This window comes from Ailuropoda melanoleuca, chromosome 3 (assembly GCF_002007445.2).
Source record: "Ailuropoda melanoleuca isolate Jingjing chromosome 3, ASM200744v2, whole genome shotgun sequence".
Taxonomy (NCBI): Eukaryota; Metazoa; Chordata; class Mammalia; order Carnivora; family Ursidae; genus Ailuropoda; species Ailuropoda melanoleuca.
In genome coordinates, this window is record NC_048220.1 from 22,816,974 (window position 1) to 22,843,609 (window position 26,636).

The following is a 26,636-nucleotide window of genomic DNA, read 5'->3' on the forward strand; positions in this document are numbered from 1 at the left end:
GCTACAGGGCAACTCCCCTCTGTGAGAATTCCAATCACTGCTTTGCACCATTGGCACTTGGCACTGCCAACACACACACACACACACAAAGGAGGACAAAGTCTACAGTAAGCAGTGATCTCCAAACCTCTAGCAACTCCCATTGGATGGAAGAAACTAAGGACAGAAACTCCTAAAGGCTCACACTCCACGGCCCTCCAGCTTTTCGAGAAGCTTGGCTTCCCTCTGCCAAGACACCTTCTCTGTGTCTTTTAACGGCCCAGCTCAGGACAGTAAAGTAAACTGCCACACGACTTCTGAATGTGCACACAACTCAAACCAGACCAAAGGGGTCCTGCTCCTCAGAGGCCAGAGGGCTGCCTTCATAAATAGCAATAATCCGCAACCGAGCCCAAGGCCAGTCCCACTTTAATGCCTATTATCCCAGCACAACAATCAGTAACACCTTTCCCCCTTGAAGGCAATAAGTTAGCATCCTCTGTACAGAAATCTATAGACAACCTGCCCAGCCCCACAGACACATACCCTCATCATCTTCTTGCTTCCTTCAACGTGGTGGCATCTCCCGCCTCGTTAGGACTCCATGCAATCTCTCCTAAATTTTCCTTTCACTCTGCAAAATGCCTAAGGAGCAAAATACAAAATTCTTTTTCAGTCGTCAGCTCACAGAACGGCTGGGCCAGACCTGTGCCCTCTCTCTCGTGTGCATGCTGGGGTATGGTGTCCTGGTCAGTACAGCAGCTCCTTCAGTAGTCTGGGGAAGCGCTTCTCTCTCCAGACCAGCCTTTAGTTCAAGGCAAGCTATGGCAGCTTGACTAACGTTCGACTCCAAGGGAAAATGAATTCACCTCCATGGGATGTCTTCTTCCAGGATTGGGGAAAACAGGAGAAATTCCTTCCCACCCCGACCACCACAGTCTGCCCCCTTCTGGAATGGTGCGCTCACAGGCAGGACTTAGCAAATCTCCTCCCCGGCAGGCCTGCCTTTTCTTTCTCTGCCCTTGATTGGGACTGCCTGGTTCAAATCCCGCCTCCATCATGAACTAGTTCTGTGACCTTGGGCATATCACGTAACACCTCTAGACCAGCTGCTTCATCTACTGAGTTCTGAGGTTAAATAAAAGAATGCATACAGGGCATTTGGTCTGGTGCAAAGAAGCTTTAGACAAATGCTAGCTATTGTACTTAACAATAGTAGCTAATGACCCAGTGATATAAGTTTAAAGTAGATGTGTAACCATACCCAGATGAGAAATGGCCTCTACATCTGGAAAGGTGACTTGCCGATATTTATGGCAAATCTGATCACATACTAAGTGTACTGAAAGAATGCACAGACTGAGGCCAGGAGGACCAAGTGGCCGCCACCCAACTCCAACCTCTAGAAGGCCAAGCAGGGGCAAAGGTCCCACACCCATCTTTCCACCTGGAGAGAACACACCATTCCTCAATGAGCACCCAAATGAGAATTCAGTTTGTATGAACTATGTGCAACGGGCACCATCATATCCTCATTCTGCAGTTGAGAATACTGAGACCAAGACAGTATAAGCAACTTACCCAAGGCCACCCAACTTGCAAGGGGCAGCTCAGGGCTGCTCCCTCCCAAGCCTGGGGTAGTAATGATGAATGCCTATCACTGCTTCCTGCACTCCAGAAAAAAAGTTTGTGTTCTAGCCCAGGCTTGAGGCAGAAATAAGTAGGACTCGCTGAAATGGTGACCTCAGGGAGGAAGGACTCAGCGCCCCCGAGAACAGGGTCATGGGGCTAATGAGAACACATTCCTGCACCTGTGAACTCCAGCAGGAACAGACAGTCGCTGAGCGGCGCAGGAGGGCAGCACAGGGCTTGCCCACCTCCCGCTCTGCCTCCCCTCACAACGCACTCCACTTTGTTGCACACTCGCTCAATGAACCATGTTCTACTCTCCCACTGAGGGCGTGCTCCTGGGGGCTGCACATACCCCAACCACTGCCATTCCCCCTTGTCCTTCTGATGCCTGTCAATAGCTGTGCTTTGAGGGAAGGGTGGGCCTAAAGCAAAGAGACCAGCTCCAGGTAGAAATACATCCTGACTCCAAAAGACACCAATGGACCAAGAGTGACTCACTATGGAAAGGAAGCCCTGCAAATGTTTGCCATGATACCTTCGGCTGGTAACAAACCATCACCTCAAAGCAGGCTCAGCTGGGCCTCCACAGGCCCAGCCCAATGCCCACAGGGTGAGAGAAGGTGCCTGCTTTCTAGAAGCACAGCATGCCCTCCAGGTAGGGCCGAGAGAAGCTCATGGAAGCCAGGTGTGGGACCAGCCACGGTCGCTGAAGCTTCGGGGAGGAAGACAATGTGGACAGTGTGTTCAGAGGATCATGTTCATCTGCCCCTCCCCCTGGATGCCCATGTGCACCAGCATAATCCAGGCCCAGAGAATTCGGCAGATGGCAGCCCACTGAGGGGCAGGTCCGCACTGCTACTGGGCAAGAGGAAAGATAAATATGGCACCTTTGGGGATTTTTAAGGACTCAGGAGTCAAGGTGTCTACCAACTCCACCATGAAATTCTGGCGTGCGCTTTCCATCCTGGATTAAGAAAGCCAGGAGAGCCTCTCCTCTGGGCCCTTCGCTGCCTCCCCCCGCCCCCGCCCATGTTCCCGGAGCCCCAGGACTCCTTCACCTAAGCAGGCCCAGGCCAGTTTTCTCTGCCTCTCGGGTGGCCTTCTACTCCTTGGACACCCACAGGAAAAGAAGGTCTCCCCGCAGTCTACACCCTCCCTCGGGCCAAGCTGCGTCCCCACCAGCCCACTCTTCTGAAGCGGGACGCAAGGGATATTTTCTTCTCTCGTGGCCGCAGTTCAATGTGTCATAGGCCAAAACTAAGGCCAGATCACTTTATAATCCTTCTTCTGGCTCCTGCATAATTGATGTCCCTTATGCACTTTTCATGATCTAATTTATCTACCTCCTAAAATATTTTGTAAAACCTGAGTCCCGTCTGTAATGATCTATGTCTCATTATAAAGTCTACCGAAGGATTTGCTGGCCAAGCCGCATCTGTGGGCAGAAGCTTCGCCTCACTGGGTGGAGGCCTGACTGTCTCCAGCAGGGACGGAGGCCTGACCATTTCACTCAGAAAACACACTCAGGGAACAGGAGAAGGCAGGCGGACTCCCAGGGAGGCCAGCCTCAAGGAAGAGAGGCAGGAATGGAGGGAGAAGAGAACTTTCTGGGGGCTGCTACAGAGCGCCTGTGTGGCCCCCTCGAGGCAGCAGCAACAGCAACGAGAAAAGCAAAAACCATAGTAAAGGCTGTCACTGTCGAGACTTTTAAGCACTAGGCACTGTGCTAGCACTTGACGGGCATTATCTCATTTATTCCTTATTCGTGAGGTAGGGACTATCACCGTTCCCACTTCACAGATAAGAAAACTGAGGCCTGGAGAGGTAAGTAACTTGTTCAAGGCCCCGTAGTTAATAAATGAGAACCTGAGCAGTCTTACCCAGAACTCAGGTTCCTAACCTCCGCTCCATTCTCTACTTCTAGGTGCATCTAATTCCTGACAATGTGCATGTTCCATGAACCTAGAAATCCTTGAGTTTCAATAGTCAATCAACAAGCCTTTTAGGGCCAAGTTGCCAGATTTTGTTTAAAAAAATGGACACTCCATTAAAAGCGAATTTCAAGTAAATAATAAAATACTTACTTGGTATAATTATGCCCCAAACATGGCATGCAATCTCCTATACAATATTTGGGACCTACTTACACTAAAATATTATTTACTGTGTATCTGAAATTCAAATACAACTGGGTGTCCTCTGTGTTACCTGGCAGCACTCAGCGTGTGTCCAGGCCTGTGCTGGGCTCTTTGGGATTAGCAGAGACCACCCTCAGAGAACCCAGGCTGCGTGGGGGAAATAAGACACACACCTGGATAGGAGACAAATGTGCACAAGGGTCACAGTCTGACCCAGATCTGCCTGGTAGGGAACAAAGGGTTGCTGCTGTGAGAGCCTCACCATGCAGCAGTTTACTGGTGGAGCGGGGACCTGCACTGACCCCAGAGAGGGGAGGAAGAAGAGAAAGAAGAAGAAAAGGAAGCTGGCCCCACCCCCAGCACTGGAGGCCCGTATTTCAGCTCCGGGGTGCAGCCAAGAGACCCCAGCTGGAGTCCAATGGCCAGAGCAACCAGCTGCACGGCGGGACCGAGCTCACCCCATCCCACTAGTGATACTGGCTGGAGTGGCCCACCTGCTGTCTGGTTTCCTGACCAAGTCTACACAACTGCCTGCACTCATACCCCAGGCCTTTGCTTGCTCTGTCCCTCCTACCCAGAAGCTGCCCATCCTCTCAAACCCTACCTTCCTTTAGGATACAGCTCAGCCTTTCCTTTCTGGGACACTCCCACCTTCCCCTGCCCACCCACCAATCTCACCCTGGCTGGGCCAACCCTCATACTCTTCCCTTGCACCAAACATCTGCCCATTTTATTACTTACTGAGCACCTAGCTAGAACCTGGAACATAGCTGGTGCTCATTAAACGCTCGTTGAATGAATGGATGTACCAATGAAAGAGTGATCAGTACTGTGGCTCTGGTCTACACTGCCTTCTCTGTGTGCAGGTCCCAGCGGCGGGAACAGAGGGCATACCAGAGGAGGCCAAGTAAAAACTCTGGCATGCTGATGCATCTGCCACAAGCCGGCACCCCACCGAGTCCCGGGCCTGGCGCAGATTCTGTAACTGGAGAGGTGGAGTTAAATGAGGAGGAGGGAAACGTAGCAGGTACCACTCGGGCTAGGTCCTGGGAACCACTGGCTATCCGCCAGCTTCCAACAAGGCCTTGTGGTAGGACTTGGGCAAGTCACAAACCCCTGTTTGCCTCAGGGTCCCGGGCTGGAAAGCAGGATGCAGACACATTGCTCCGAGTCCCCCATGGCTAGCTGCGGGGTTACGAGTTCACTGTACTATTAGTACCTCCCACCACGCAAGGCACGCGGGAGGCCTGGGAGTTTGGTGGTTTCGAGGCGCGGGTCCTGGCAAGTTTCTGTCCCCGGCAGCCTCCCGTGCCCAGACTTGCCACTGCCCCGACAGTGATAAATTCCCCTCACGAGTCTAGCCACGGAGCACTGCTCACAGCCATGCTGCTCCCAAGTCCAGCCTGTGAGCAGAGGCCAAATAAAGATGGATATTCTCTCGCGCACAGCAAACACAACACCTCAGTCAATCTCTTGGCTCCTGAACTGTGTTCATTGTTCTAGTGTGGAATTCCACAGATACTTATAAACACTTCCATTACTTCTGAAGTTTTATTTATGGTTTTTGTTAAACCTTTACTCTGAAATTTGCCATTTTAAACACTCCCTGACTGAGTGAGATTTATACAGCTTCTTCACACAGAAGCTACCTATAATGGACAGAGCCAGAATCAATTTATAGGGCCTCAAGAGCAGCTGACAACTCATTTTTATTGCGAAAAGGTTTTCTCGGGAAAAAGAGAGAAAACATTAAGATCCCAGAAACACCCGCTTCCCAAGAGGTTGACCACACTGAGCGTGCCTCTCTGCACCTTCTTTAAAACCAGCTCAATCAAACGGCACGAGACCAGAGTGCCCTTCCGACCAGGGAAGGAAGCAAGGATGCCAGCCTCGCCCGGAAGGAGTCCCTGCCCCTCAGGGGCCTTGGAATGCTCAGAGAGGTGCCTGCCCAAGTGAACACAGATCCAGTGGAAGCCAAGGGCAAGGATAATGCAGAATCAGCCGTGTTGCAAATTTATTCAAAGTTCTAAATTCCCATCTGAAAAATTATGAAATTTCTCAGTTACAGGCTAGAAGGTACCCTCACACCATGTGTTGGTACTGGCGGGAATTTATAGGGAATTGGGCTCTGGATTGTGGTCCTGTGGTTTATCAGTCCATATGGAGGCAAAAACGCCTCATCTACAAGCCCAGTCTGTTGGGGCAAGAAATTGAAACTGGCCTCCTAGGCTACAAGAGTTCCAGAAAACAGAAGTGTTTGCCTTGTGGGGGATCTCCCTGATGGCTTTCTTCTCCCATCTGTAGTAAAAGCTGGCAAGGCTTTTCTTACTCCCAAGATAGTTCCCTCAAACAGTATTTCTAAACATACATGGCACCTTCTTCACAGGCGTGTCATTTTGACTTTTTCCCCCATCTTCTGGAAGGAGAAAGGAAGCAGAACTGGGACATCTAGGTCTCTGCCACCCTCTCTTCTGGGGTGGAATGCTGCTTCTCCTGGCTCAGGGACCTACCTTCTTGCCCACGATATTTCCACAGTGGGGGGCTTTGGATCCCCTGATGTGCCCACCCTTCTGTTTAGGCCATGCGCCCAGAAGCCGGGGCTGATCTTCTAGAACACTGAACCCCCAGGCCACTGGAGAGTGACATGGGTTCACTGGACACAGAGATGGAATCAATAGGCAGGGCCTTTTACAGCCTTCAGAGAAGAAAATGAAATCATTTTATCTTTCAACTTCTCGATACTATTGGAATGACTTCTTTCTTTGTAAACAGTGAAAATAATGTTACAAAAGCATCTTTTTTGTCATTTGTTTGCAGCTCTCCCCCACACTCTGGTGCTTCCAAATGAAAAAAGAAAGAAAGAAAGAAAGAAAGAAAGAAAGAAAGAAAGAAAGAAAGAAAGAAAGAAAGAAAGAAACACTACCACTTTTTGTACAAAAAAAATGCTTAAAAGATTAAAAAAAAACCAACAAAAATAAAATTCCCATCTGAAAGGAGCTTCGCCCACATTTTTCCAACCCTTGTCAAATAAATTAGGAAATCTCTTCCTTTGAAGATCAATGGTATAGAGATGACTTTGAACTCTTAATATCAGGCATTAGCGAGATAATGTTAGGTTTTATTAAGAATGAAAAGAATTTACCAATTTTCTTCCAACAATTCTCTCTGGATGCCACAAGGAAGCTAATCACTAGATAATTGTTCAGTGACTCTTCTGGTCCATTCAAGTCCACTGAATGGTTTAGTGGGGGCGGAGGGGGTGGGGGGAGAGGTCCTTAAGAAACTAGTTACCAAACAGCTGGCCCTGCAGCTGGGCAAGAACACACAGCTCTAGAAAAAGCCAGAACACCAAAGAGTCTGGGTGTATTCACGTGTTCAGACTGCCATAAAAAAATACCACTGACGGGGTGGCTTAACCAACAGACATTTATTTCTCATAGTCCCGGAGGCTGGAAGTCCAAACTCAAGGTTCTAGCCAACTGGTCTCTAGTGAGAGCTCTCCTCCTGGCTTGCACATGGCCTCCTGCTCACGGGGTCCTCCCATGGCCTCTTCCCAGGGTATGTACACATAGAGAGAGAGTGCATGAGCTTTCTGGTATCCCTTTGTATAAGGACACTGATGCTACCAGACAGGGCCCCACCCTCACGACCTCATCTAACCTTAGTTACTTTCTTGAAGGTCACATCTCTAAACACAGCCACAATGGATGTTAGGGCTCCAACATAGGAATTTCCGGGGGACACAAACATTCAGTTCATAACACTGGATTTGCCACAACTTGGTTCTCCCCTGTTCAGAAAATCCAGGCCCCATTCCACCACCACCCCCCATCAGGTGGTCTAAACTTTCTCCATACCTGGTCTTTACCTCTCCCCTCCCCAGTATATTTTTCAGGAGCTCTCAGGTTCCCGGAGGCCTCTTCCCAACCCACAGCTCTGAGTCCTTCCTCTGCTCAAAAACCTCAGTAGATCCCCCACGAAGACTAGAACTAGGTCTATCATTTAGAGGGTCAATAAGTGCAATGATTAAAGAACTTGCAATCAGACAGATGTACATGTGAATACTAGCTCTGACCTTTAATAACTGTGTGATCTTGGGTCATTCATTTAACTCCTCTGAACCTCTTCTGTACATGGGGAAACTAACAGCCTCATCAGGTTGTAGTGGAGAGAGAGAAGTGCCTAACAGAAGATCTGGTACTTAAAACTCAGTAACACGTCAGCCTCTCTCTACCCCACCTTGGTGGTCTCACCCCATCTCGTGGCTTTAACACCATCAAAAACTCAATGGCCCCTACATGCACGTCTCTAGCCCCAACCTCTCTCCAGAGCTCCAGACGAGGAAAACCAGCTAACCACCCCCTACACGCATCTCCATGCAGACAGCAAATGGGCAGCTCCGGCTCTGATCCCACTCCAGCCTGCCGCACCCAAAGCCCTGCCAGGTCCAGCTGCTGAGGCTGAAGCCATGGCACATCATAGACTCCCCCGCCTCTCACCTTTCACACTCAGCCTGTTAAGAAACCTATGTCCTGAACAGAACCCCCATTCACCGCCTCCACAACACCTCTCCAGCCCAGCCCACCATCGCCTCTTGCCTAGAGGCCACAGCAGCCTCCCAACTGGCCTCTCTGCCTCCGAACTTGCCCCTGAAATGGTCAGGCTTATATACAGCACACAGAAAGATACTTTCAAGACAGAAGTCACATCCTATCTGTCTTCCATTGAAAATCTTCCACAGACCCCCACATCCCTGAGGGTGAAGCCCAAACCCTATGCTGGCCATCAAGGCCCTCGGGGGCTCTCTGGCCTTGTCTCCTCCCACTGCCCCCTTGCTCACCCTGCAGCAGCCCCACAGGCCTCTGGAGACTCCTTGAGGATTCCAGGCACACTCCTGCATCAGGCTCTTAAACACCTGCGATTCGCTCTGCCTGAAATGCCCTTCCCCCAACTATTCATCCGGCTAATTCCTTAAATCCTTCTCAAACTGCTCAAATGTCTTCCTGTCACAGAGGCCTACTCTGCTGCCCTGGTCAAGAGTGCAACGTCCACCCAAACGCACGCATACAGCCCTGGTGCTCCCATTCCTCTCCGTGGTGCTACTCATTCCTTCCCCCTTACACTTTGCTCTTCTTAACGTGCTGTATACATTATGTATGGGTTATATTTATTTGTTTACTATCTTCTCCTGCTGGAATGTAAACTCACAAGACAGTGATATTTACCTGTTGGCAGCTGCATATCCAGCCCCTAGCCGAGTGCGTGGCACGTGGTAGTCACTCAGTGAATATGTGTAAGATACGTGAAGGATCACATGGATTTCTTCAGCAACTATCCACAGAGCATCTTCAAGCCCATTAGGGTCTCACCCTTTCCAGCCAATTGCCCAGGACTCCTCTCCCTAGAACCTCCCCACAAATCGCCCTTGTCTCTCTGTCTACACACCTACGTTTTGGACAGACTGGTCCCTGAAGACTTCCCACCCCCTCTCCACCTGTGGATGTGCAATTTGTCTCCAAGGGCCAGCCTACCTCCCTCTCCCCCTGGGGAGCCTTTGTATCCAATGTAGGGGTGCCTGCCCTTGACCTTCTCCATGCCTTTCCTCCACCCATTCTCCCATCCAGCTGAGCACTGCCATGGGTTGTGGTCTGTTCCATATTCCCCGCTACTCCATGAGATCTTCAGTGTCAGAACCATGTTTGCGCCCGTCAATCTTGCCCACTGTGCCAGGCACACCTGAGCTGTTCTGGAAAAATTTAGGAGTGAACCAGTATGCATCTGCGTCAGGCTGTAAATTAAAAAGTCAAAAGTAAACCCTAGTTCTGGAGAGTCAGCTAATTTGGCCCCTAGAGACAAGAGTGACATGTAATGATATAATTACCTTCCTCCTGCCTGGCTCGCAGCCCCGTCAACAGCCTCAGAAGGAATGTGCTGCTCGTCCTCGAGATGAGACTCCAGAATGCAGCCAAGTACAGCCTCTCGCCCCCTGCAGCTGTTATGCAGCCCTGTCCCCCCCCCAGCTCCCCTCCCACCCTACCCTCAAGAGTGCTCCTCCAAACCCACTGAAAAGAAGCCCATACAGGACTCTGTTCATTTAGGAAAATAAAAATGATACATATGGCACAAATATAAGGGTCTACAGGGTCTCACACACCAGTCTGACTAGATTTTATCCTTGAAGTAATGAGTTTTGTTGTTCAATTTCTTGTTCCAAAGAAGGAATGGGGCATCCTCATGCATCTGATCAAATATATCCACCAGTCCTGCTCCGAACCTTCATTCTGTGGGAAACTGACACTGCACTCGCAAAACCCCAGAGCTCCTGAGTCCCCAAAGGTGGCTCAACCCTGCAAGCCCATGTCCATGTAGGCATTAACATACAACAACATCTGTGTTTCCACCACTTCCAACACTTCCCCTGACTCTTGGCCCAGCCCCAGCAAGGGACTCTCAGCACCAAGGTTAGGAGAGGGAGGCGAGGCTCTCCTTTCATCACATTTCCACTCCTTTTGCTCACCTTCCCAGAGGAGAATCCAGTGGAAGTCATGGAAAGTCGAAGGAGCAGGATTATGTTAAATTAGATGTCCCACCCCAAGTCAGCAGTGATCCCACAGCCCAAAGCAGCAATCCAAGTTTTATTTGCTCATAAACATTAATGGGACCAAACCTCAGGGAAAGGAACAAGAGAAGCCAAATGCCGGAGAGCAAGCAGCACCATAAAACACTGGTGCAGGGCAGGATGGGGAAGGCTGGAGCACTGGGGAAAGGGCCCCAAACTCTCCTTCCACAGAGGGACTGCCTTTGTCCACTTAGGGGGATGGATCTGGGTACCTTCTTTAATGCCTTAGCATTCTATTGACACTTTTCTTAAGCAGGAAGAAAATAGTTAAAATAAGAAATGCGTTGTTAATGGCCCAACCTTTGCCAAAGAGCAGTGACAAAAGAGCTCAGCCCCTACCGTAAGCAGGCTCTCCTTCAGCCCAGACCTCCTCACACCAGGGTGGGGACCCCCGTCTCAGACATCTGTCCTACTGCAAAACTGCAGACCCCAGTGCCAGCCCTGCTTTACTAGTAACAACCCAGGTGATTTTAGGAAAACCCATACAACCTCAGCCTCCATTCTGTCACCGCTAACACAGGGCACATCCCCGGTGCCTCCTGGGGGGCTGGGGGTGGTGTGGTTAATGAGAGTGCACTGCCATCCAAGCCACACCCTGTGCTAAATGTGTCAAATGCATGCACTCCTTTGATCCCTTCAACAGCCCTATGGGACAGGGACTATGATCCCCATTTCACAGATTTAGAACCTGGGGCTCAGACAGCCTAAGCCCCTGGATCAAGGTCTTACAGCTGGAACATGGCAGAGCCAGAACTAGAACCTAGGTCTGGACCGAGAGTCTGCGTTTTTTAAGCCATACACTGTGGGACCTGATCCCACACCGTGTCAAAGCCAGGCCACGGACAGTAGTTGCTTAAGCAAGGCCTGCTCGATTGAACTGAAGCTCACTTCCTCAGAGCCCTTTGGAGGCCTTTTTGCCAGACTGAGTTAGAAGCAGCCCCAGGACTGTTCTTCCTCTGACAAGGAGGGGAGCCACGGGAGAGGAGAAGCTATGTCTGACCCCTCCAGCTCTGTATCCGGGTTTTAACTGAGAGAGGGGGAAGAGCATATTTTCTTCCCAATTTCTTCTCTCATTTGAATATTGGATTTCCACATGTGGGTTTGTGGAAGCCCAGTTCCCCAGAGGAATTCCCAGAGAAGCCATCTGCCTGTGTGCTTCTGAGGCTCCTTGGCAAAGGGAAATGTAGGATGCTAATCAATCATCTGAGGGGGAGCTGCTCACTCTTTCCCTGGGAGATGGGCAGGCACATGCCCTTGAACATGGAGGCTGTATCACCAGAGAGGCACAGGTTCAGGCTCTGAAGACGCTCTGACCATTCCACAGTCACCTCTGACTGAGGTCAGGTCAGGTGTACCCCAGCCAGGGGCCAGGGCAGCGAAGACCAGGACAGAGGGCCAGGCAAGGCCTTGAAGAGGCTGACACTTTGTATCAGAAGTGCCAAGGGGCTGCTGCTATGTCTGTGCCCAGACCAGAGCCCATTCCTAACAGACAGAGATGCAGACACCCAAGAGAAGTCAAGTCATAGAGCTATTCCCAAGAGGTCAGCTAAGAAATGTGGCAGGCCAGTACCACGTTGACCTTTCGATATGGCTGCCCCAGCTCCAACAACATCTCTGTGGGCAGGAAAGCCAGGTCTGCATGAGCCACAGCAGGCTACACTTGGGTGAGCCTTGTAGGTATGGTCTTCCCTTCCAGGACAGCCACTGGGTTCAATTTACCTCACTGGGAATGGAGGAAGCACCGGTAACAAAACAACGGGAACAGACAAACCAGCTTCCAAGTAGAGTCCTATTAGCTAAACCTTGAAAAGCCCCAGAGAGCATCTGGTCTACCATGTAGTCTTATCAATGGAGAAACCCAATCTCTCAGAGAGACAAGTACTTCTCAAGGACACACTACAAGGCTCCCAGTCCAGGACTCCATCCCAACACTCACCAGAATCAAGTCCTCCGAGGCTTGGTGCCACCCACCTTGCACAGGCACCAGGGAGAAGATGAGAGAAGATGGCCACCCCTCAGCCATTCCTGATCCCTCTCAAGGAAGTCCCAACCTCTGGAGGGGTTTCTCCTTCCTCTCTGTGTCCCTCTGCTCCTCTCTCCAAGCTTTAGGGATTTCTATCACATGTTCAGGCTGCCCCTGGTGCCTTGACAAAAAGGTTTTCAAAATGAGAAGAACTGCCTTAAATATTTCATCACTACATGCAAAACAAGGCGTTCAGAACAGCCCGGAGCCTGCACTGCTGCAGAGGAGAGAAGATTCGACAGATGGAATGTTTCTGCTCACGTCCTGTCCTCCATGGAGATTCCTGGGCCCAGGTGGGCTTCATTTGGCCATGACGGTGAACATACAGACCGGCCATTAGGCCAGCTGCTCAGGCTGAACCAGGAAGGAACCAGCCTGCGCTCTCAGGCTGGCAGGGGTCTTTCTGAGTCGTGATGCCTGAGCAGATAGGTCTGCACTCTGGCTCTCACGGGCCTGTCCTAAGCTCAGGGGAAGCCACCACAGGCCCGGTGATAAATGTCCTGCCTAATCTCCACAGCGGGAGGAAGTTCAGAGCTTGTGAGTCCATACCGTAGTTGGCATGAGAATATGGAGCACTTGAGTGCCCCAAGATTTTTACGTGGGGGGAAGAGACTGGCGTGGGGTTTTCATAGGCTTTCTGTAACCAAAGGGATCTATGGTCAGATATCTACGTTTGGGAAATAGAGGATTAAAGAAAGTTTGACAGATTTCTTGTACAGAAGGACTTCCCAGAGCCTGTACCTACTGATGGTCATTAAGGATCTCCAAGAAGGGAGCACAGGATACGGTGTTTCCCAGCTTCACTCAGAGGGCCACAGGCAGCTTTAACAGAGCATCTCCCAGGACTTAACACCCAATAGAACCTTTCGAAGAGAGTGAAAAGGGATCTAGGGGAAGCTCAAGAGAGAAATACAGACGTTCACAGGAGCCAAGTCTCTATGAGGTCTTAGGAAACATGCCCCTCTTCTATGAGGCCAAATTCCCCACCCCGAAGCACCACCCATGAGAAAGGGACATGCAATGCCCAAGCTTGGTATTTACATGGACTTGGGGCTTGTGAAAGTAGGTACGTCATGGGGGAAACCGGGGTGGGGGGGCAGGCCGGGGCTGGAGTCCTCTCTGGGGACTCCCAAGCACTGAAGATGCTGGCACGCCCTAGGCCCCTCCACACTCTGCCCTGTGCACCCCCTTTCCTCCCTGCTCTCTTCCTACTCTGCTTACCAGTGCTTCTCCACCCCAACCACTTTCCTAAGTGTCCCTGACACAGCTGTCTCTCAGATAAGCACACAGGCTGTTTTGAAACCACAGAGAAACAAATCCATGCTATCAGGTTCACAAAACCACAAAGCTTCAAAATGACCAAGGCCTGTCCCTACCTCCGTTGAAGACCACACCGTGTTGAGTCCAGGACTCCTTGTCCTCCTCATGACCCCTCCTCCTCTCAGTCCTTCTTCAGAGTCAGTTTCAACCCTGTCTGTCCCCAGGGTGGGGGCACTCATGTCCATCTCCCCTGGCTACCTCCCCTATCTCAGCCCGAGCTCCTTCTCTCTGATCCAGAGGCCAGAACAGCCCATGGCACCCTTTCCTTCCCAGATACACCCTCCAGTCAGCCAGTCTCGCCACGAACACCCAGCAGAGCTCTGGAAACTCAGCCCCTGGAACCCAACACACACTCACAGAAGCCCAGACGTGCCAGACTTTTCCCCATCACTTGCTCCTTGCCCAAGGACCACATGGCCCAAAAGCACTTCCTTCATGTGGAGACCTAGCAGCACGTGCGGCCGGACCAACACAAGGGGCAGCCCAAGGGGGTCAGGCTCAGGGCTACCGTAACCGCACCCCACTCACCCGCAGACGTCCGCCCGATCCCACACGGCCACTCAGCATGCTTTCTCCTTCTGGGCTGATGTGCCCCTTCACAGTCTGCTCCTCAACAGGCTGAAAAAAGTAAAAATAACATTTTAATTCATGCACTTTGAGATTCCAAAAAATGTTTTCTAGAGGTTCAGAATGTCATCATCTTTGAAGTTCAGCTAAGCCAGCTGCCTCCCTTCCCAGAGGAGCTGGGAGAGAGAGAGAGACGGAGGGAGCCAGTTCTGGGAGGAGGGGTCTGCCGAGGCAAGTGTCTAAAAATACTAGATTTTGTTATTGTGAACACATGAACCCTTCTCGTGTATGTGGTTCCTGGACACGGCTTTCTGTTAGCCCAACGGCGAGACTCGGTTTAGAGAGAAAACTCACAAACCCGCATTTACACAGGGAAAGCTAAAAAACAACTCTACATGCCAGGGGCAGGAATCGGGTCTCTGCCTCCTGTCCCAGTCAAGCTTTGCTCCCCGTGCTCCCACCCAGCCATGCTCACTAAAGCCTGTGACGGCTGTACCCAACCCTACCAGGGAAGGTCCAGGGATGATCAAGATCCCAGGAAGCCTCTTGACCTTCCAGATCAATGGGCTCCTATGGCCCCATGCTCTCCAAAAATGTCACGCTTCACACAGACAACATAGCTGTCTGGTTCCTGCCTGCCTCCCCCCACCCAAAGGCATGGACCTTAGCCATTGTGTCCCCAGTGCAGAGGCCTAGAATGGATGGATGGACAGAGAGGAGGGAGAGGGAGAAAGGGAGGGAGGGAAGAGGGGAGGGAGAGAATCCAGGTGGCCATGGCCTCACCTGGCCGGCTTGTCCCTGTTCCCCTCAGAAGGGAACTAGGACTAAATGACCACAAGTCTTGGGACAATGCAACTTACCCAGACCCCCCCTGGGCCCCAGTCCCACAGTTCCAATACCTAGGAGACAACACTGGGGTCTCTTGCTCCTTCACAAATCCAAGTTTGAGCCATCTCTGAGGATCTCTGTAGTCTGAAACTCTGGCAACTGGCTGCAGGATCCCATGCCACTCAAGCTATCTTTAGCAGAGATGAAGAATTCACGAAGCCTCTAAAGCATTCCACTATGCTCCAGGGCTGGGACTCGGCAAGATTCTAGGACTGGACCCTCGTGTCCACAGGCACGGCCTCCCTGTACCTCTCTTGAATCCCTGGCAGGAGCAGCTCTGCCTTCCCAGAAGCCCACCCATCTGCAACTGCACCCTGAGCACAGGGCTGTAGGCAGGTCCTGGGATCCCACTGGGACCCAGAAGCACCTGGTGCCATGGCTGGGGAGGCAGTAGGTCTCCCCTGCCTCCCGGCCCCCAGCGGAAGTGGCTGTGCACTATAGACAAACTCTGAATGATCTCATCTCAATCACAGGTGGTTCTGCTGGGCAGTCCTCCCCTGGTCAGCTTGTCTAGCTTCCCTGACCTTGACAACCGCAGAAAAGCTGAGAACACACACGTGCACGTGGGCTATTCATTTCCCCTGCCTGCATTTGCTGGCACAGCCCCACATGGGCATAACAAAGCCCAGGACAGAGACAGGATGCACGCTGAGGACCGCAACCTGACAGCACCCTGGCCACTTAGCAAGGAGAAAAGGAGCCACTGATGTTCTGTGGAGTTCATCTGACCCCCCACACCCTGATGGCCTTCTCTCTCAGCACATACCACAGCCTGCTAGGGGAAGACCAGGGGCCTGCACAGAAGAGCAGCCGTAGGGTCCCTAGCCACGAACACGTGGCAGTCATGCAGAGGCCATGGGCCACCAGAGGTCAGCGAGGGCTCGGAGTGGCCAGGAAGATTTGGGGAAGGGAGTCCACAAAATGGGTTAACTTGGGAAAGGACGGCGTTGAGAAGTGGTCATTCCAAATGGGAGCAGGGGCAGCAAGGGCGGGGCAGGAGTGTGCAGGGGTAGTGCAGGGAGCTGGGGAGCCATCTGATTAGGTGTGCCCCCGGGAGGGAGTGACCTGGGGCCTCCTGCTTCCCCCCACCCCCACTGCCCACTGCACGCTCCGCAACTGGCACTTTCTCCCTCCCCCACAAGTAGTTCCCTTTCTCAAAATGACTACTTTGCAGCTCTTTCTTGAGGGGCTTTTAGTGGCTTTTTAAATATAAGTCTGGAGCTGCAAATGCCACCTCGCCAATTTGCTGGAACACTCCACCTTCCCAGAAATTTCTTCTAAAATGACTTTCCTTCTTCTACCACAAACAGAGCATTTGGAGCAATAGGCCTTCTAATCAACAATTATAAGAAGTTTTAAAAGTCACTTTTAAAAAGCTGTCACGATGAGCCTACTCAGCTATTTTCTGTCTTCCCAAGGGACTACCTGGTGATGGCAGGAAGCTGGCGCAGAAGGAAGGTGGGTGCGTGGGTGGGAGCGGCCTTCATCCATCAGCCAGTGACAGGCCCCTGGTGCCTGGGGGTCCTCAGAGCGCACGTCGGCAGCCTGGGCAGCGCGGGCCTGATTGATCCCAGGCAGGATGTCATCTTCCCCCGGCCAGGTTGATGTGTTTGCAGGTTGCTTCTCCTCTCGCTGACCTCCAAATGCTTCAGTTCCTGGGGCCCTGGGCCTGGTCTCCCCCACCTCCACATACAGGTGCCTACTGTCACGGCTTCCCTCCCTGTCTCTGGGCTGAGAGCTCCCACACTTGTGTCTCCGGGCCCAGATGCATACACCCAGCTGCTTCTCTGTCATCTCCTCAGCTTTCTCCCAGCCTTCCACACCTCACCAGGGCCGCAGCCTTGTCATCACCCTTGTTCTCCTCCTCACCGCCACACCCCCTCCGACTCCACCTGTGAGGTCCACAGCTTTCCCGCCAAACCACATGGTGTCTACTCACCCAGCCCCTTCCAGGCAGCAGCCCCTATCTCCCTGCATAGGCCCCTGGCGTCCAAACACGCTCCCCCTTTCCTTAGCCCTTTCGCCTCCTCAAAACCCAAAATTCAGCCAGCCTTCAGCTCTCAGCTCAACATGAGCCAGCTCAGTCCTGAATGGTCTGAGCACCCCGTGCTCACCAGGGGCAGGAGAGCCCAGGAGTGCGTATCCCAGGAGCAAGTATCCCAGGCCACAGAGTAATGCATTCAGCAGTGGGGTGATGGTTTTGTTTTTATTGACTGTCTGACTTCCCTGCTGGTCTTTGAGGCCAAGACTGGGTTCATCTTGTTTGAGGCTGATCCCAGGGCCTTTCCCACAATAGGTTTTCAGTAAATACTGACAGAATAAATGCATAATCCTGCAAGTCCTAAGTAAGAGGTTGCCAGGAGCCAAGGAATCAAGAAGGAAAGAAAAGGCAAAGAGAATCTGGATCCCTCCTGAATGGGGTCCATTTCAGCATAAAACTCACGCAGCTGAGAAGTCTCATTATTCTCAAACACAGGATGCTGGGAAAGATGGAATATGGCATTTAAAAAAAAGTTTATGGCAAATGCAACATAGAGGAGAGTGAGAAGATTTGTAATGCCCCCAGGGAAATGTCTAGCTGCTCCCACCTCCGTTACACCTGCTGGACGCCGGTCAGCCTTCACAGAGCTGAGGGAGGGCCCAGCTGGACACCTGGGTACATGTGACATGAGACAGACCAAGCTGAGGGCTCTCACATGACATTTCTTCTCTGCCTGGGGTCATCATCCTCCCAACCCAGGCCTCTTTCTATTTTTTTGAGTTCTGGAAATAGGTTTCTCTTGCTGCAACTGTGATTCCTTTGGGGAACCATCCCCCCTGCTCTCCATATGGTTCTCTGGGGCTATCCATCATAGTGCCCCAGCCCCGGCCTCTGGCTACAGAGGTGTGCCAAGCCAAAACAATTACAGCATCATGTCTCCCCAGACATAGTCATTGGTCCATGTGGACACTTGACCCAGCAAGGCCAGTCTTTTCCATGTTTATATAGTCATAGATAGAGAGGAAGCTTGCTTTCCACTGACATGCCAAGCTAGAGTCATGTGAGCCAAGAGCTGCTAGCAGCCATCCTCCCTGACTGCATGAAGGAAGCCCACCAGCAATAAGAGTAAATGAGACCGAGACATGGACGAACATCAGGGCGAGCAGGGCCAAGAGAAGGAGAAAGTGAGAGAAAGGGCATTATTTGTGTTGCTGGATCCAGCCTTGCCTGACGGCAGACACCCCTAAATTTCTCAGCTACAGGAGTTAGTAAACATCCCTTTTGACTCAAGTGGGTTTTCCTGTTATTTATAATCAAGAGTCAGATGAATATAGCCTTTATCCTCAGAAGCCCCCAAGATTGACCCCTGTGTCTGTGCATGAACTTGTCTCTTCCAACTCTATGCCAAGCATCTAAGATTACGTCTGAGTATAAGACATGACTATGCCAAAGTAATATAGAAGGGAATCTCAGTGGTGGTGGTGTCTAGTCCCTGTGCCTCACCCCAACCCCTGGGATATACCTTCCCCCTGCAGGCCCTGTGTTTCCGTACCCCGGACTCAGGAAGCTCTGAACACAAGAGCTACAACGTCCATTTCCTAGGCCCAGAAGCACTTTCTGGAGTTCCAGCTGCTCTCTCCTTCTAAATGGGGTAAATTCTCTGGAAGCACACCACTCACCCCTTGCCAGAGGTGGGTGAAAGAAACATGGTCTTTCTGGGTGGAATAGAAATGTCCCTCTGAGTGGTGCTCCCACGCATTCTACCCTCCCCATAGTATACAGCCTAATAGAATTTGCTGGAATCCCCCCAACCAATATTGCTAACTCCTCTTTTGTCTTCTGTTCTAAAAACCTGTCAAACCCATCATCTCTGCCCCACAAAACAAATTTATTTTTTGAGTCATGTAGGAAAAAACTGAAGTTGAAATGCGGTGAGGGTAGAGGCTTTTGTATTGGTGTCAGGCGTCTGTGAAATCTAATGGAGCCGTTCTTTGACAACATTATCTATGTTTGGCTAATTTGGTAGAGTAGACAATGTCCTCTATTGAGCAGGAAAAATAGAATGCACAGTCCTAGAAAAGCAGAGAGTTGGCCCATCGTGGATAATTTGCTTCCACTATTCATCCCGCAGATAGGCACTCAATTAGAGAGACGTTTGCAGGTAAATTTCCATTCATTCTTTTATCACCTCCACACATTCATTTTATCAATGAAATAGTCATTTTTAAAATAGCTTGAAGCAGGGATGCATGTCAGTAAACAAAAGGACAGGCTTCCTTATCACAGTATATTTAATCCTGATTATTTATTCTTCTACCCCTCAGAAAGCTCTGCGACTAATTCACTCTCTCGGTCCCCTCTTACTAACATTTTTCCTATTAATACAGCCCAGACTGGCTCTCTGATGAACCACGGGAGTCAACCTTTCCTGAGTTCCATGTTTAGGCGCCTGGTGCCAGGGCCGAGGCTAGCTGAAAGGGAAAGAAAGAGCCGCTGATCCTGAGGAACCTGATCAAATAAGAGGCAGGCAGTCCAAGCAATGGGACCACAAAACCCACAAGAGGTCTGCCAAGGGTGGCCATGCAGGACAGGGACTGGTGTCCTGGTGGCAGCAGGCATGGCTCACCTCCAGGAGGCATGGTCTCCTGAATGCCCCACGACCAGAAGAGTACTTCTCACCAAGCTGTACCTGCCAGAGTCAGTTTGGAGTACTTACTAAGCTCTTCCTTTGTACAAGGTCTGGTGCTGGGTACTGAAGGCATGAGGATGCAGAGCCAAGGTCCCAGCCTCCAAGGTGTCCTACAGGAAGAAAACAAGGTGTGGGAGCATTGCCTGTGCCATGAACTCATGTTAAAACTGGGCCTCCAACCACAGCAGGTTTTTCTTCCAGGATGAAACACAACTTAAAAGATTCATGCCAAGAGGCTGGTTCTGGAAAAACCTGTCAAGCCCTGTTATGAGCAGCACAGAGGAACACACAAGGGTCAGAAGACATCTCTGACACCAAGTGCGATGGTTCATGTTATGTGGCTTGACTAGACCACAGTACCCAGACATTTGGTTAAACACTATTCTAGATGTTTCTGGGAAGGTATTTTTAGATGAGATGAACATTGAAATCAGGGGGCAGTGGGAGCGCCTGGCTGGCTCAGTCGGTGGAGCATGTGACTCTTGGTTTGGGGGTTGTTAGTTCAAGCCCCACATTGGGAGTAGAAATTACTTAAAAAAAAAAAATCTTAAAAAAAATCAGTCGATCAATCAATCAATCAATGAAGGGACTTGCAGTAAAGCAGATTATTCTCTATGATGTGGGGTGGGCCTCATTCAATCAGATGAAGACCTGAACAAAAAAAAGATTGAGTTCCCCTGAGAAGAGGCAATTCTGCCAGCAATAAGTAGCCTCTGGACGTGGAACTTGCAGCCTGCCAGCCTGCCCTGCAGAGTTTGAACTCACCAGCCTCCATGGTCACGTGAGCCGGTACCTCAAAATACACATCAAGGGAGTTAAGCTCTCTCCTCAAATACAAAGCTCCATAGTAAGAGCCCCTTGAATAAATAAAATCTGTCTTACCCTCCACAAATAAATAAGAGTAAATATATATATTCTGTTTCTAGATAATATATATCATAATTCTTATTTTTTTTACTGCAAACCTGATTTATTTCTATGCACAACAATGAGAATTAGAATATCCGCTTAAAGGAAAGCAGTCTTCTGTCAAACGGAGAAGATCAAGATTCTTAAGTCGCTGGCTCTGGGACCTACTACAATGGAAGACTTGCTGTGTTGCTTACAGACGTTAAGCCTCTTTACCTGATGTTTCAGCAGGCTTTTCAAACATGCCTTCCTGCTGGGCCAACTTTTCTAAGTCCTTCTGATTGCCAAGCCAGTATTCCAGATAGCTTATGTTCCTCTTGTATTCATCCAGGAACTTTCTCAGGAAGAACATATTCTGTGTGTGTGTGTGTGTGTGTGTGTGTGTGTGTGTGTGTGTGTGTTCTGTTTCTCTGGAGAACCCTGACCAATATACCAAGTGGCAGAACTCCGCACATTCTGTAGCATGTGTGGAAACCACCCACCCAGCCCACGTCAGGACATGGAGGAGATTCAGAGCCCACTCAGAAAGTGCTGAGGTTTCAAACCTGGGGGAACAGGGAATGGGAGCTGCAGGGGAAACCAACACATGGTGAGGAGAACACCTACCTCCACCTGTCACCTCCAGCTAGGGACTAGGGGCAGGATCTGGACACCTGAATAGCTTCTAGCTCTGCTCTCATTCTCAGGCCTCAGAGCTGCTTGGAGAAAAAGCAAACAGCATTACTTTGAGTCTGAAGCGTGGGTACCAGCAAGGCATACCGCTGGCCTGGGATCCCAGATTAGATGAAATGCCCAGTGAGGAAAGCGCAGGGGCCCACCAGGCTTCTCGCCTCCTCCTCTCCTCTGACCCAGAGAGAAACTGGCTCCTGGGGGCTGCTGGGTTGGCCACACCAGGAGTAGCAGCTTCCATTACCAGTTATGCTGCCCACAGATGGGGATCCACAGGGGGAAAGTGTTTCTTTTCCCAAAGCAGGACTTGGAACAACCTGGATGAAGGAAGGCATCCACTGTGCATAAATGAGAACAAGTACCCCAGGTGGTCCTCTAGGCAGATGTTACCTGAAGGAACTAGGTCCTTACTGAGCCCATCCAGGTGGGGGCAGATCCCAGGCTGGAGACAGAGAGGCCTTTTGAGGGCGCTCCAGGAAACGGTTCAGGTGAGCGGGCTGTCAATCACACTCTTGCTTCATGAATATGCATAAGTGTCATGGATATTCATGAGCATCCCATCAACCTAGCAACAAGAACAGGATTCCTTTTGTTGTTAAACAGCCTCTTAACATCAAGCAGTCTGGTGGGTCAGGAGAGGAGGCTGGAAAGAATGTGCACATCTCTTCTCTCTGTTCCTTGGCCTCCCAACAGCAAGATGGGGCTAATATTTATTACTGTAGCTAATATGCACGGTGCCTTTTAGAGGAAGCTGCTGTGTTCCAAATGCAAGCATGACCCCATGAGTGCCACTCACCTCCCCCTGCTGTATAGATGGAGACTGTGTTCAAATTGCACTTCTGTAAATAGAGAGTTTTTCTCAAAATAACCTTTTATGACTGGCTTGTGTGGGGTCAAGAGGGCTCCTCGCACTTTAAGTGGAGGACCGTTGCAATAATCAAAGAGGATGTTCTGCAAACAGATGCTTAACTGAACAAGAGAATGTGCAAAATTTACAGAAGCTGGTCATGCTGCCTCGTTCACTTGGAACTCTGTTCCTTCTCTTTCCACCAGCTGACTGTTGCCCCTGAAAGCCAGTGAGCACGCTCTGTAACCAGAAAAGAACTGTAAACCCATGAACACTGGAAGCAACACAATGGAAACCAGAGGCCTTTGGTAACCAAGTGCAGAGAGAAAGAGAACCACAGGGCCGTCTCTTGAAGCTTCCAGGGACAGAGGGTCATGTCCTCTCACCGCAAAATCCAGAGAAAACTAACGGAGGCCCTGGTCACACATTGTGACAGCGTCTGCTCATGTAGGAGTCCATCTTGTCCCTTGGTGACAAGATGGTATCTTTTTGTCGTGCTCCAGATGGCACCTTCTGGGAGAAACTTTTCAATCTCCACCCTGAATCCTGCCCACCCCCAGCTCCACCCCCAGACTTCCTGGACTCGGCTTCTTCAGATACCATCTTCTCACCTCTGATTTCTCCACCCCTGCTTCTCCACCCACCAGACACTATGAACTCCTTGAAAGGAGGGGTTTCCCCGCCACAAAGCCTCAAATATAGCCTTGCCAGTTACACACTGAACTTCATTTTTAAGGCATGAAATATGGAATCCTCAGCTGAGATTTTATTTTTTAACATAGTCAAATATTTAACTTTTCCCTCGGATTCTAAACTTCTCTAAATGTTTTCGCTCCAAACTAGAACACAAGATTCGGCCATCTTTACGACATATCCCATTTCCAGTAACACAACATGTGATTCGGGGAGGATGGACAGAAGCAAGGAATATCTCCACAACAGAAAGGGCTCAGACCGAAGCCCTGTCACTCAACCCGGGCTACACGTGGAAAAGTACAGTCTCCAGTCCTGATGATACAAGCCAATTAACTGCCACCAGACATGACTCTCGTCATCTTGTCCTCAAATCCATCCAGGCTTGAGGGCCAGCGTGGGGCTGGGAACCAAGGAGAACACCTGCAGCTGGAAGACCAGATGTTACGAGACCTCAGCGTAAACTTTGCAGTATTAAAAAAAAAAATCAAAAAACTAAAGAGAAAAGTTAAGTATGCTACCTTGGCTGGTATCCTTCACAATGACTTTGAAAGCCTGATGGTGAAATAGAGCCTTCTGGAATTTTTTTTCCCTCATGCCTCCTCCAAAGTCATTGAAAGAAGATGTCAAGGAAAAAGCTGGACCTCACTCAGCTGTCCCCTCTGTGCTGTGGCCCTGGGGGTTGCGGTGAGAAGATAGAGAGCCCAGAGCCTCGGGACAACTCAACACCCCCAGAGGCAAGCACTGAACTTAGCACCCCCACCCATGCAATGAAACCTAACAGAACCCGCAAAACAGAAGAGGAGAAGTGAATTCAGTGAAACCACCAGAAGTGTTTGGTCTGCAGGATGCCCAGTAACATGTACTGCAGTCTGCCAACTTCTAGAACAGTTATTTTGAATGAGTGGTGTCAATGCCAATACGTAGCTCAGAGGCAAAAGGGACATTTCTTAGCTGTATGTAAAACAGCCTTGGAGGGTAATGTGGTGCTGCTGACAGTGTTTCAGGGAGGAGGGGAGGGAGCACAGGGGTGGGTGAAGGGAGGGAGCGCAGGGGTGTTTCTTGCTCACCCCGAGTGCCGTTTGGTGTGTTCCAGCAGCCCCTCCCGGGTCTGCATTCTACTTTCAGTAGACTTGGTCTCGACCACAAGATCAGGGTTTCTGAAGCTCAAGGAAACAATGTCCACCCCCTCATTGGGGGAACACCAAAATATTTTTATTTAAAAACTGTATAAAATAAATCCCAAACTATCAGGAGGCCAGATGAGAACAGGTGGCAGCACAGGAGGGAGACGGGGGAAGAAGCCTGAGGACCACGCTCACCATGGCATTCTGGACGGTGAAGGGCTGAGCAAGAGAAGTATTCTCATCTTCTCTCCCTTCCTTCCCACATGAGGACACCTGAAAAACGGAAGGTAGGGCTCACTCCTTTACACGAGGTTCCTCCCAGGCCGATCCGTCTAGATACCATTGGTTTCCACTCAGTCCACAGACTGAATGGAGCCCCTGCTATCTGCCAGACTCAACACTAGGGTCGATGCCTACCTCTATGCACAAAGGCAGGCTGAGGCTGACCCTATGGCAGTCTGGCTGGGGACAGGTGCTTCAAGCTGTAAAGGGTGCCATGTGCTTGGTGGCCACTCTCCCTCCACTGACTTGGCCAGTCCTCAAGAGCAAAGAGAGCTTGGAAATCACACCTAAGGCCTTCCTCTGCACAGAGCTGCACATGCCGGGCTTCTGGTTGCTGAGGATCTGAATCCTGGGACCACACTGACAGCTGGGGCCACCATTCTTGGGGTTGCCCCTCTCACATAGGACACCTAGAGGCTGGTCCAGAACCTCAAGGCTGTCAGACCCTCTGGTCATCTGGCACAAACTTCTCAATGCCCTGTCTCCAGCCCTACAGATCTCTCATGGATGTGACAGCTACAATACTTGTATTTCACAAATTAACTTGCCTTTCCCATTGCCCCATGCCAGAATAATCAGCCTCAAATACCACCTTGATGTCATCATTCCACTTCTCAAAAGTGCTACACTATTTCCATGCAGGCACCAGCCTACCCAGCCATGTTTCCCTTACACACCCACATAAAACCACCACTTTCGGGGGGGGCGGGAAGGTGTTACTGAGTTCTGATAGGGGTACTTACCAACTTACTTCATTTACCTAAATTAGACGTCTTCAGAAGTCCTTTTTCTCCTCGTCCCTCCAATCGACCCACCCACCTACACACACACACACACACACACACACACACACACACACACACACACATCATGTTCACTCCTGCCTCTAACTTGGGTTTCCTACCAAGAAGGCTGTCTCCCATCTTAATTCCCCCTGCCCTTCAAGGCTTATTCAGGGCTTGCCTCTTCCACGAAGCTTCCTATATTATTCTCATAAGGGAGACCGGGCTGAAATCCCATCCTGAGCAAAAGCTGCTCCCACAGCATGCCAGGTGCACCCTGGGAACCAGAGACAGCAGTACAGCTGCCTGAGGCAACCCCAGAGCCATGGCCTCTTCCCCAACTCAAGCCTGAGGCCTCCCTGGGAGCTCCTCAAACACACTCACCAAAGGGTCCGAAACTAAGAGCTCACACCTCAAGCCAACCAGAGCTAGGCTCGGGAGCTTCCAACATTGCAGGTTTGGCTTCTGCACCTTCAACCAAGTATGTCTTCCCCCTTGCTTGCCCCTCTTCCTCTGCTCCACCTCTGTGCACTGGAAGGCCCTAAAGCCTGGGGCTCTCAGCACCCTCCCATTCCCTAGCTACCCCAGCACTCTGGGGATACTGCCCAGATCTGTGCCTTTAAATACCATATAGGTGTCCGTGGCACCATGTTCCACATCACAGGCCCGGAACTCCCGCTCAGCTCTGCCCAGGGGCACAGACCCAAGACCCTCCTCAGTGTGTCCACACAGAACACCTAAAGGAATCTTTAGCTTGACTTGTCTGAGCTTGCATTCTTGATCTTCTCTTAATTGGCAGCTTTTGCAAAATTCATCCCTCCTGAGGTTTCTCTACCTCAGTAAAGGACACCACCATCCATCTAGCCAACCGTTCAGGATAAAAATCCAGAGGTCATCCATGATGTCTCTCTTTCTCTCATCTTCCAGAGCCAAGCAATTAGCCACTCCAGGCAGTACCACCTCTCAAATCCAACCACCTCCTTCCTCCTCCACAGCATCGTTTGGCTCACTCACTAGCATGTCTTGGCTGGAAACACCAGCTCCACTGTTCTTCCGGCTTCCAGGCTTGTGTGTTGCCTGTCCTCAAAAGAGGAGCCAGAGTGATGGTTTCACTCCCTACTCAAAACCCTCCAGGGGCTCCCAGAATCTCTTACAGGTGCCATGTGATCTGTCCTTGACGCTTCTCCAGCCTCAGTTCCTATCACACCTCTCCTGGGTAGTCTTCCGCTCCTCAAACACACCAAGCTAGGTCAAGCCTTGGGGCTCTTCCACTAGCTGACCCGTCTGCCAAGAGCATTCGGCCTCCACATCCACATGATGGGCTCCTCCTCATCATTCAGATCTCAACTCGGATGTCACCTCCTCAGATCACCCAATTTAAATGAGCTCTCCATATCTCCCTACATTGCCTTTTGACTTGATGTCCCTGCTTTATTCTCCATCCATACCACTATCACTCCCTCAAGGCATCTTATTCATTTACTTAGTACT

At 50.7% G+C, this 26,636-nt stretch overlaps 1 protein-coding gene across 1 annotated transcript in view; it reads right to left on the reverse strand.

Annotated features, from left to right (window-relative positions):
* FSTL4 (follistatin like 4) overlaps positions 1-21,977 on the reverse strand; it is a 602,689-nt gene extending 580,712 nt beyond the window's left edge. The window contains exons 1-5 of the mRNA XM_019799110.2: positions 21,805-21,977; positions 21,352-21,440; positions 19,864-19,946; positions 14,240-14,329; positions 526-624 (exon numbers count right to left, since the gene is read on the reverse strand). The gene's annotated coding sequence lies outside the window, so the exon portion shown is untranslated. The remainder of the gene's footprint in view (positions 1-525; positions 625-14,239; positions 14,330-19,863; positions 19,947-21,351; positions 21,441-21,804) is intronic.
* Positions 21,978-26,636: the final 4,659 nt, after the last annotated feature.